The sequence below is a fragment of the Calonectris borealis genome, chromosome 10, assembly GCF_964195595.1.
Source record: "Calonectris borealis chromosome 10, bCalBor7.hap1.2, whole genome shotgun sequence".
NCBI lineage: Eukaryota > Metazoa > Chordata > Aves > Procellariiformes > Procellariidae > Calonectris > Calonectris borealis.
In genome coordinates, this window is record NC_134321.1 from 19,739,997 (window position 1) to 19,749,900 (window position 9,904).

The following is a 9,904-nucleotide window of genomic DNA, read 5'->3' on the forward strand; positions in this document are numbered from 1 at the left end:
ACAAAAAAAAAGGGCAGAAAAATGAGCAAGAAATCCCACACAATTTTGCCATATGCATTAAAATAATCTAAATCAAAGATCACAAGTCATTTGGAAGAGGTAAGTAAATACTCAGCAACAAGGAGTGAGAAAGAGAAGATTATGTGACAGAATACTGCTGAACTTCACTTTAAAAGTTGGATGTTTCTTTTTGGTCCTTTGCCTGAAGAATAAAGAACATGCGCATGCTCTGAACACAAGTCTTAACTGGTATATGACAACCCTGACCATGATGGGAAGTATGCACACCTAACCACAAGTGTGTTCAGCATTGAAGCTTTTTAAAACTCTACCTCAATTCCATGAGCAGACCTGAGTTAGTCCTTTGTTGTTGCTCAGGGATTTACTGAAGAAACAACAAAGCTAGGGCAGCAAGATTACGATCAGTGTCATTATTCCAGTTTAACACCCTCCAGACAGCAGTGAAAGTGCCAAGAATCATATTGCCTTCACACTGCCAAGGAGGCAGAAGGCAGCAGCACTGAGCAACTGCGGGCAGTGGAAGGAGCACCAAAAGAGTGGTATTTGGGAAACGGAGCAGGTCGCTGCATCACTACTTGTTCAAGGTTTCCAAGAACAGTCAGTGGCTCTAGTGAGAGGGAAGAATGGTCACTGGAGCAATTACTTCAGGCTGATCAGCCTTTACTTGCAAGACAGCAGCTGACAGATTTATCTTCCCATCCTCAAATGTGGGATCCCCCTACAATACTGAGTGACTTGTTAAGGTACCATTTAATGAAGGGAACTATCACTCTAGATTCTGTTTAAGCCTCTAAATTTCAATTTTTGTCAGTCTGATAAAAATCTACTAGAAATATCAACAGACCAAACTAGAACACAATCTGCCTCAAAACACTGCCATGCGCTTAGTTTCCAATCTGACAGACTGTGATTGCTGTGAAGAGTTGCAACTTCAGGAGGAAGGAACACCCAATCCTAATTTATAAATTGACCTTGTATTGGAGATGGGGGGGAGAAATCAAAGCAAAAGAAATTCCTTCACGTCCGAAAACACACAAGAACTTCCAGCATTTCATTAGCCGTAACACGGCCAATATCCATCTGCCATGAGATTAAATATCCATTTGTCATAACTGACCCAGAGAAAGAACTTTCCAAAACAATGTTAAATACTGTTTAAGACAGTGACATACACATCAGCTCCTGAAATACATATTCAGGAATCAGTCAAATCACAGACTATGAAGGGAGCCCTAGGTCAGCATGGATTACATAAGCATTTATAGCCCAAGTTCATTGTGAAAAAAATCGCCATGTTTAACTGAGTGCTGGATACCTCTAATTGGTTTAAAACCTTTTCTCACTCTGGGAATGGATGAACAACCCTACAGCTCTACCTGCTGTCTCATAAGTGCTTCCAAGTTTAATGTATTGTGACTGGTTAGTTAAATGGGAGACAACAACCCGGCTGAAGATGAAACCGGCAGAAACTGCACAAAAATCATCACCCAAAGACTATGGAAAAATAAACCTGTGACTACAAGACACCCAGTCTGAAGAACACCGTTTTGATAAGTACTATATGAAATGAGCACATGCTAACAAAAAACCTTCCTAAGCATAAAGGAAGATGATGTTTTCTAAATGACAAGTAGTTATGATTTTATCTAGAGCATTCATTATTCATTCATCACAGAACTAGACTGGGAAATTTGATGCAAATGCATAAAGTGCTTTGGAAAAAACACTACCTAAATGCAGGCAACAAAACATAATGAGATTGCATACGCACACGTACACATCCTGAAACACCTTTGAAAAGGAAAACTATTCCAAGCTCATAAAGCTCTATTCCTTTTTTCATTAACTCAACAACACTTGCCAGCAGCACTTCTGAGCTTTTAAATATCACAGATAAACATTCAGACAAACCTACTCTGAGCCTCAGAATGTAAGTGCTGTAACGGTATCTGCATTCAATCGTTTCAGACATCTCCACCTTCATTCTATACCCAAGGGATACAGAAGAAAGTGCCTTGTGTCCCCAGAGCTTGTGTAAGGCCTGTACAGGCTCTTCTGCCATCTGAAGAATAGTTTACTTCCCCTAACAACCCTTAATTATTCCAGCTAGCAAACAAGAAAGGTCCAGCAATACCTGCAACAGGTCAACAAAGTTGCATTCAGGAAGACCACAGGAACTGCTCACATTGCCTTCTGGGACACCCAGTGCCATACCATAACCAAGTGAAAATAGAAAAATCCCAGCTGTCCCTAAAACCTGGACTATTACCTCACTTAATGCACATTATGCATCTAAATAACTGGTGCTGATGCACAAGCATTTTTCTGAAATAAAGTTAAAACATAAAAATGCCACCCTTTCTATAGGCACACAGCAATGAAAGTAAATGTCTCGCCAAGGCATCTACTTTCACAGTTCTCATACTAACGCATGTTAGCAGTAAAATACATATGGATGGAATATTATGACAGGTGAATGACTTTTTAAATACAAGAACCAAACCAATTCCTACTGCGCTCGCTTTTTGCAAGAATTCCATCTTAAATCAAAGTGAAGAAGTCTGCAGAAAGGACAAGATCATAAATGGCATGAACTAAACTGTAACTGTCAGAAATGTACCCAGCCTGTTGGAGAGGAAGGCCTGTGAGAGCAACTCTGACTTTCACTATTTCCCTTGGACAAGCTGGTGAACAAATTCGATCTTAAATTGCTCTCCAGGAACTAGCAGAACAGGGAGCAGCTACCTCACTGTGGATTTAAATCCATAGGGGTTTTTAATTTGTTTTTAATAAGTTTTGAAAATCATGGCCTAATGCAGATTTCAATTATAATATCTAATAAGCTAAGGAATGGAATTTTTTTTTGAAACACCATTATTGTCAAAATATCATATTTAGAATCAATAGAACTGATATAAACAAAACATAAGGCACTTACTCAAAGAATTTGACTTTGAAAGACAAATATTTACAACCTTAACTATCACTCACTGTGAACACTCGCACTGAAAATCTGCATATGCGTGTTTCAGCACAGTGGTGCACGCAGTACTGCTTTAATATTGAACACTACTTAGTATTCCAATATCATAGCACAGGTTTTGTGAGCATTTTACTCTTCTGAACTTAGATGTAAAAATTTGACAGAAAAGGGAAACCCAAAGAAGTATTCAGACACAGATACCTAGAAGTACTCACGTTTCTGAAATCTCAGACTTGTGCTTGAGTCACCTTAGTCAGACATCTCTGAACAACGAAGAAATACAAGTCCCACTGACCTCTAACTGCAAACCTTGATAAGTGCACAGTACGGTTCAAGCAGTTCAGCTTCACCCTTTCGCTCCTCCACTTATTGATTTTGTGTTGTGTTCATGAAAAGGATTGTGAGGTTCCGAACACACTGACTTCAATACAGATATGCATTTTAAAGTATGACACCGCTTAGGTGAAGATTAATCTATTTGTAAAATCTGAAAACCAACAATTTAGTTACTTGGAAACAAATGCAAAATCCATACCTTAGCAATTTAAATGGAAAATGAAACAGCCACATAACAAAACCAAAAATCATACCTTAGGAAAAAAAAAATCAATTTTAATCAACTTTGTAGAAAGATTGCACATTTAAATTCATACGTGGACAAAAATTACAAGAGGATTTGCACATCCACATGTATAGAGCTAACTCAAATTCTAATAACTACACTTTGACCTAGCTTAAATAATCAAGTTTCATTTTGTTCCTAAACATGATTCTAAGTACGGCTGAGGACACAATGTAGATGAGAAGTCTAACGTAACAATATAACACTGTAAGGGAAAATGAAGAACTTGTGTGTTGGAATCTAGTTAAATACATAGCAAGCCAAGCAGTATATCTATATGTTCTTCCATATTTATGTTTTAACACAAAGAATTCCTTGCTTTTTTAAAAAGAATCTCCCTCTCATCACAATTATTCTTTAAATGGATGAGATACCAGACAGCTATTTGCCTAAACCTGTTGAGTCTGACATAACCATGCCAAAGTTAATGCTGAAGCATAATGAACTGTCAACACTGAAGTTCACTTGTGGAAGAAAGCATGCCCCGAACTAACAGAATCTTCACAATCTACGGAGAATAAAATCATGCTTTGGTCTCATACGTGAGTGCAGCTCAGAGAGAAGTCCTCGTTTGTTCAACTGCCCACTTTAACCCCTAACAGAACTCCAATTTGACTGTTCTTACAGAACACATTCCTAATGTTGCTTTAAATAGTTGTTTAAAAATTCGTAATTTTTTACAGTTAGAATATTTTTAAGGCCAGGGAGAACGATGAAGTTATTTAGTTTCCTGTAATTTCTGCTTTTACAAAACAAACCTGGAACTATGTGCTGATCTGCCAGGACAAGCACAAAAAACAGGAACAAACTGCTGCTCTCTACAAAGGAAGGTAAAAAAACAACGCTCCGTTTCAACATCAATTCCTCTTTACGCTGCTAGCGAGAAAAGCACGAGGACCGTACCTCCCCCGAGGAGCGCCGAGGCTCGATCTGGCAAGGGCAGCGTGCAGCTAATGACAGCTCCTACGGGGTCTAACACGGCAGCACGCCCCCAGCGTGCAGGCGCTCGCCGCGGCGCGCCTTGCGGGCGCAACGGGAGGAACCGCCGGCGCTGCCCGTTCGAAACGAAGGTTTAAAGGTTAGCAAAGGGGGTGGGGGGAACCCCAAGCCGGAGAGCCTCTCCTCCCGAGCAGGCCCGGCGGAGCCCCGCGCGGAGCGGTGCCTCCGCGGGCCCCGGCGCCGCAGGAAGAAGAGCCCCGGCGGAGGGGGCGGGCCGGCCGGCGGGGGGGGACCGGGGCGGGCAGGGCGGGCGCGGCGCAGGCCCGCCCCCCGCGCCGGGAGGCTGACAGGCCGCGGGGGGACGAGGCGCGGCGCCCCGCTGGGCCCCCGCCGCCCCTCGCCGCGCCGGAGGGCGCCCCCTAGCGCGGGGGCGGGGCGCGCAGGCCAACCCGCCCCCCCTGACGGCTCCCTCAGGGCCTGAGGCGACCCCTTCCCCCTGCCCGGCGCGGAGGCCGCGGCCGCCAACCGGCCGGGCCCGGCCCGGGGGAAGCGCGGCGGCGGCGCGGCGAAGCCCCCCCCAGCCCGGCGCCCCCGTACCTGCCCGATGCCCCGCTGGGTCGCCGCCGCTGCCCCCGGCCCCTGCGCTCGGCCCCGCACACCCCGCGGCGGCCGCGATTGCTATGGCGGGCACACACTTTGCGCGTCACCACGCTAGGGGTCGCGTCACAACGCGCGAGGCGGCGTTGCGAGCCGCGGTGAGGGAGGGGGAGGATGTGGCAAGGGCCTCGCGCTCGGCCTCCCGGGAAACGGAGTTCGCGTGGGGTGAGCCCTCTGCGCATGCGCCTGTCGAAGGCGGCGCCGCGGAGGAGGCTGGGAGTTGTAGTTCGCTGCGGGCGCCGCCATTGCGCCCCCTCAGCTCAGCCCAGCCCAGAGCACCGCGGCTGCGGCGGCTCGTAGGCGAAGGGGTGTTTTCCTGGGAGAGAGGCGAGGCTATTTACCCTGCTTTTTCCAGGTGGCCCTGAGGAGCCGCTGAGCAGCGGCTGCCGGCCCCGATACCGGGGTCTCTGCCCCGACAGCGGCATAGCGACGGGCACGCCGCCATCCCATCCTCCAGCCCCAACGGGCATGGCAGGGACTGTTGCCAGCTGTGTCTTTTTCTGCCTTTCTCACGTCAAGGCTGAACGTTCACTTGTGCATTGTTCACCTGCTTAACGTTACTTCCAGGTAGGCAGCGGGGTGTTTTAGCGAGAGGGCAGCTTGAAGATGAGCTTAGATGACGAGCACGCCTGCCTTCGCTCCCTCTCCAGAGTGGTTTCTCCTCTTATCTGCAAGACAGGAACATCATCCTATTTCTTCCCAGTTAAACGGGGACCGTTTTTGGCAGCAGAAGCCAAACCCCAGAGCAGTGCCAAGCACCCACCTCCACCTCCGCCCTGGGCCATGCCCCACAGCAGGAAGCGGAGGCTGGACTGAAGGATTTCTCAGGCTCCCCGGGGCCTCTAGGGCAAGCTCCTCTTCCCACATCCCCACCCTTCCTCCCGGCTGCGGGAGTCCGTCCTCTCCCCAGTCCTTTCATGTGACACCCCACAGGAGAAGCTATGCAATGAGAGAAAGTCTGTGTGTAGAGAAACCCCTCAGCATTGTGTAGCCCCATCCCTGTTTGCTTTCCCCATGTAAAGTCTTCCATTCCTCTGAGATTTTTTTTCCTTGTCTGTTGGCTCCGTGGTGGAAGTAGCCCAGCTCTTTGGGGGGCACTGTGTGCTTTTACAGTGGTAATAAGTTGTTATTCTGCACTGTCCCTTGCCCCTGGTATATCAAGTTACACATGGAGAAGATCTATGCACTCTCAGCAAGGTTACCATTTCTGAGAGGGAGGAAGACCTAAAAGGGTACACTTCTCACCCATGCACCCATGGCTGGTTGGAGGATCAAAGGTATCAGACCTGCCTGCAGCACTATTATACAGGGAAGAGCAGCACATCCACAGCTGGACTTTCTTCTCCCCCTGCAAGGCAGCCAGCAGCCTCTAGGCCAGCCACAGAGCTGTTCAGGAAGAGGCTGCAGAGGTTAGCACTCCCATCTCCTCATCAACCAAGTTCAAAGGGCTAAGAGCAAAATTAAAGTTTCCAGTTCCTGCCACATCTGTGGTGCACTGGAGATAGGGTCACTTCTCAGAGAAAGTGGGGTTCAGTTCCCAGGCTCACCTGAGCAGGTAAGGAGCCTCGGAGCCTGCTGCTTCAGTGCAAGAGCCTGGTACGTTGTTGGAATAGGACAGCTTGCAGCTACCCCCCAGCAGCTCTGCTGCAACCTCCTATTCAAACTGCCTGAAGTGTTCAGGCCTCCAGCTCCTGCATTTCTAGGCCTCAGGAGATATTTGGGAAGTACTCAGGCTAACATCCTTGTTCCCCACAGGGCAGGTGAGAGTCCTACTGGCTCACTTTGTAGGGCTAAGAAAGCATGAGCTCTCCTTTAATTTGGCTTCTCTTTAAAAGCAATGAAACCCCAGCTTGCACTGCAGTTCTCTAGTAATTGCCCGGGTACTGGCAGAAGCTCTTCTCTTAAAAGAATAAATACGAGTAAATAAGAGGAAACAGGGTCCTCCTTCTCAGGGAAAGGCTTCATAAGTGCTGGCACCATTCCCAGCTGAGATGCTTCCTGCCCCCCAGTGTCCATATTAACCCCCTTTCTTACACTGCAACTGTATAAACCTCTGCCCCAGGCAGTGTTTGGACAGTTACAGATTCTGCTACCACACTTACAATATTTGCCTGTGAAGTTTTGATTAACTGCAGGATAGCGACTGCAGCAGTGAGAATCCTGCTGCAGAAATCCCCCTGAACACTGGACGTAGCGAGTGAGCCCCAACCCTCACACCAACACTTTGCTTTAATACTGCAATTGAAGAAGGAAAAAAAAAACATTGCTGTGGATTGCAGAGCAATAAAAACAGGAGGCCAGCAGTAAGCTTGCACCTCTGATCCTGTGGGATCTTGTGGCTGAGAGAGAGGGCTGTGGTGTGCAAGGAGGGGAGGGTTATCTCTGCATGTTCACCTCCATGGGCTCCCCAGCCAGAAAGACAATATACTCGCATACAATGGTCAACTGTAACAATGACTTAAGGCTGAATCAAAGCTTGAACTCTCTTTAACAAAGTAACCACTTCTCTCCATTGCTGTCATATCCCAGATCACCTCACAATACTGTGGTAAGATCAGCAATTTATAAAGGAGAGGATAAAACCACTTCATCAGGCTCTAATAAGCTTCTAGTCTTAAGGACAATTAATTGTAGAATTGAAGGAGGAACGGCACTGGTAAGAGAACCCGGGGAGACACAAGCTGTGTTTCCAGAGGAAGCCTCAAGTACAGCTAAGAATGGAAGCACGTGGCTGGGATGCCTCACCCGCTCACGGCTGCTGGCAAAGGCAGAGCGCCCCAGACCCAGCCTCCAGGCAGCAGCTTCACCTGCCTGCCCGAACAGACCTTTGCTCTGAGAACGAGAAAAAGGTTTGTGATGAGGATGCTCGCAACATTCAGAGAGACTCCTCACCGCCCTATAATGAGAGGAAGAAGCCTTTAGGCTTTCAGGAGAGTTAATTGCTTACCTTGACCTCCAACACAGATCTACACTGACAAAGTTTATTGACTTCCTACACTTCACCTTTTATTAATTACCCCATCTGCTTGTGGCAGTCAGTTTGCTCATCACCATATTTCTATTTGCAATTGAGTTTCTGTTGTAGGGTAGCTGAGACTGTAGTTACTGACTTAGCAGCTACCAACCTCTGCAGCATGATTTCGCTGCGTGACTCATAACAGGTGAGTAGTAAGTCCAGCAATAGAGTTCAGTCCCTTCTCAGCACTTGTGTGTATCACACTGCTGCTGCAACTACACACAGCACCCAGCTGGATTCCCTGGCAGCGTCTAGGGAAGGGTACAATGCCAGGAACAGAGCTTTTGGGAGGGTCTGAACCCGCCCTGCTAAGATGCTTGTAAACTGAAGGGTGTTTCTTTACAACTCCCATGCCCCAGGGGACTGCAGAAACCAGGCGGGAGGTCAGACGTCTGGGGAGCTGCACCTGGGAACAGAGGACATTTTCCAGGAGTGCAGTGGAGGTCAGTCTGCCTGCACACCAGTTCGGCTGCCATGCACTCCTCTGCGGAGTGCTTTCCTCCCTTCCACCCTGCCGGTCTCCTGCAGTGCCCGTGGGTACCTGGGAAGCGAGCAGCGGACACGAAGCTCTCCCAGAAAAGCCTCAGCTCCAGCCTTGGTACCATCTATCGCTCTTTCAGCTTGATCTGCCCGAATAGTTCAGAAGTTGTTTTATGAGGTGTGATGCAGTACCTTGGCAGCTAATATTTGCAGTGATATCCTTCATGCCACAGGGGCTTTTAACACTGTCTAGGACTCCCCAACAGCACTTGTTTGCCATGTATATAATGCTAAATTGTCATATGCTGTGAAAAAATATTGCTTGATGGATTAGACTATGGCCACGGGTGACCTGCAAGCTGGCAGCCAGCATACCAGCAAATTGTCCGCTCCTGTTTCTTACCTACATCTGAGAAGGCAGATACTACAGTAGAAAGATGGGAGAAAAGAGACAGAAAGTGGGAGTAAGGAGGGGAAAGCAGTGCAGTGGGATCCTCCCTGCCTGGACAGACTGAGGGGCTGCAGGCATTGCCCCAGGTTACCTGCGATCAGGTGACCGTGGGCAAATGGGGCCAAAATATGTGCACTCAGTGCCCATGATAAATGGTGCATGACGAGGGAATAGTCCAATCACTAGGTGGCACACCAGGATCATCACACCAGACCAGCATCTTCTTGTGAGGAGAGGAAAGAAAGCAAAATAGCCCAAAGCTCAAATTATCAAGCAATCATCTGGGGCCAGTATGCTTAGAAAGAGTCATTTCTGTGCACACACATAGAGCAAAAACATCCAACAACTGGATGGAAAAATAAAATGTAAAAGTGCAAACAAAATTTGTTCATTCAATCAGATTCTGCCTGGTGTCCTTTGCTGTTTTTGAGTGACAGTGGGTATGGCGAGGGAGACCAACTCATGAATGGAGTGTGAAGAGGCAATGCACAGAGTGCAGCAGGGGTGTAAGTTGCTCCAAGGAATGCAGTGGCCACCTCTTCTGAGAGCTAAGCCTGCTCCTGTGTGTGGAGAGAGCATTGGGTTTTCCTTCCAGCAGAAAAGGCCAAGCAAAGTGCAAAGAGAAGTTTCTTGCGGCAGATAAAACGTCTCTGCTTCCCACATAGAGATGGAGTGAGGGACAGTGCCAGCAGGCCGACATTACCTACTGCAAAAGGAGTTCAAGGGTTGTTATTT

At 47.7% G+C, this 9,904-nt stretch overlaps 1 protein-coding gene across 10 annotated transcripts in view; it reads right to left on the reverse strand.

Annotated features, from left to right (window-relative positions):
• The window catches only part of DCAF1 (DDB1 and CUL4 associated factor 1), a 53,976-nt gene extending 48,630 nt beyond the window's left edge, over nucleotides 1–5,346 (reverse strand). For 6 of the 10 annotated variants that reach the window (XR_012675082.1, XR_012675081.1, XR_012675083.1 and 3 more), the window contains exon 1: nucleotides 5,163–5,344. The gene's annotated coding sequence lies outside the window, so the exon portion shown is untranslated. Of the gene's footprint in view, nucleotides 1–4,384; nucleotides 4,440–4,529; nucleotides 4,726–5,162 lie in introns of those variants that run through there. The other 4 variants (XR_012675084.1, XM_075159264.1, XM_075159260.1 and 1 more) reach the window with 4 other exon arrangements.
• Nucleotides 5,347–9,904: the final 4,558 nt, after the last annotated feature.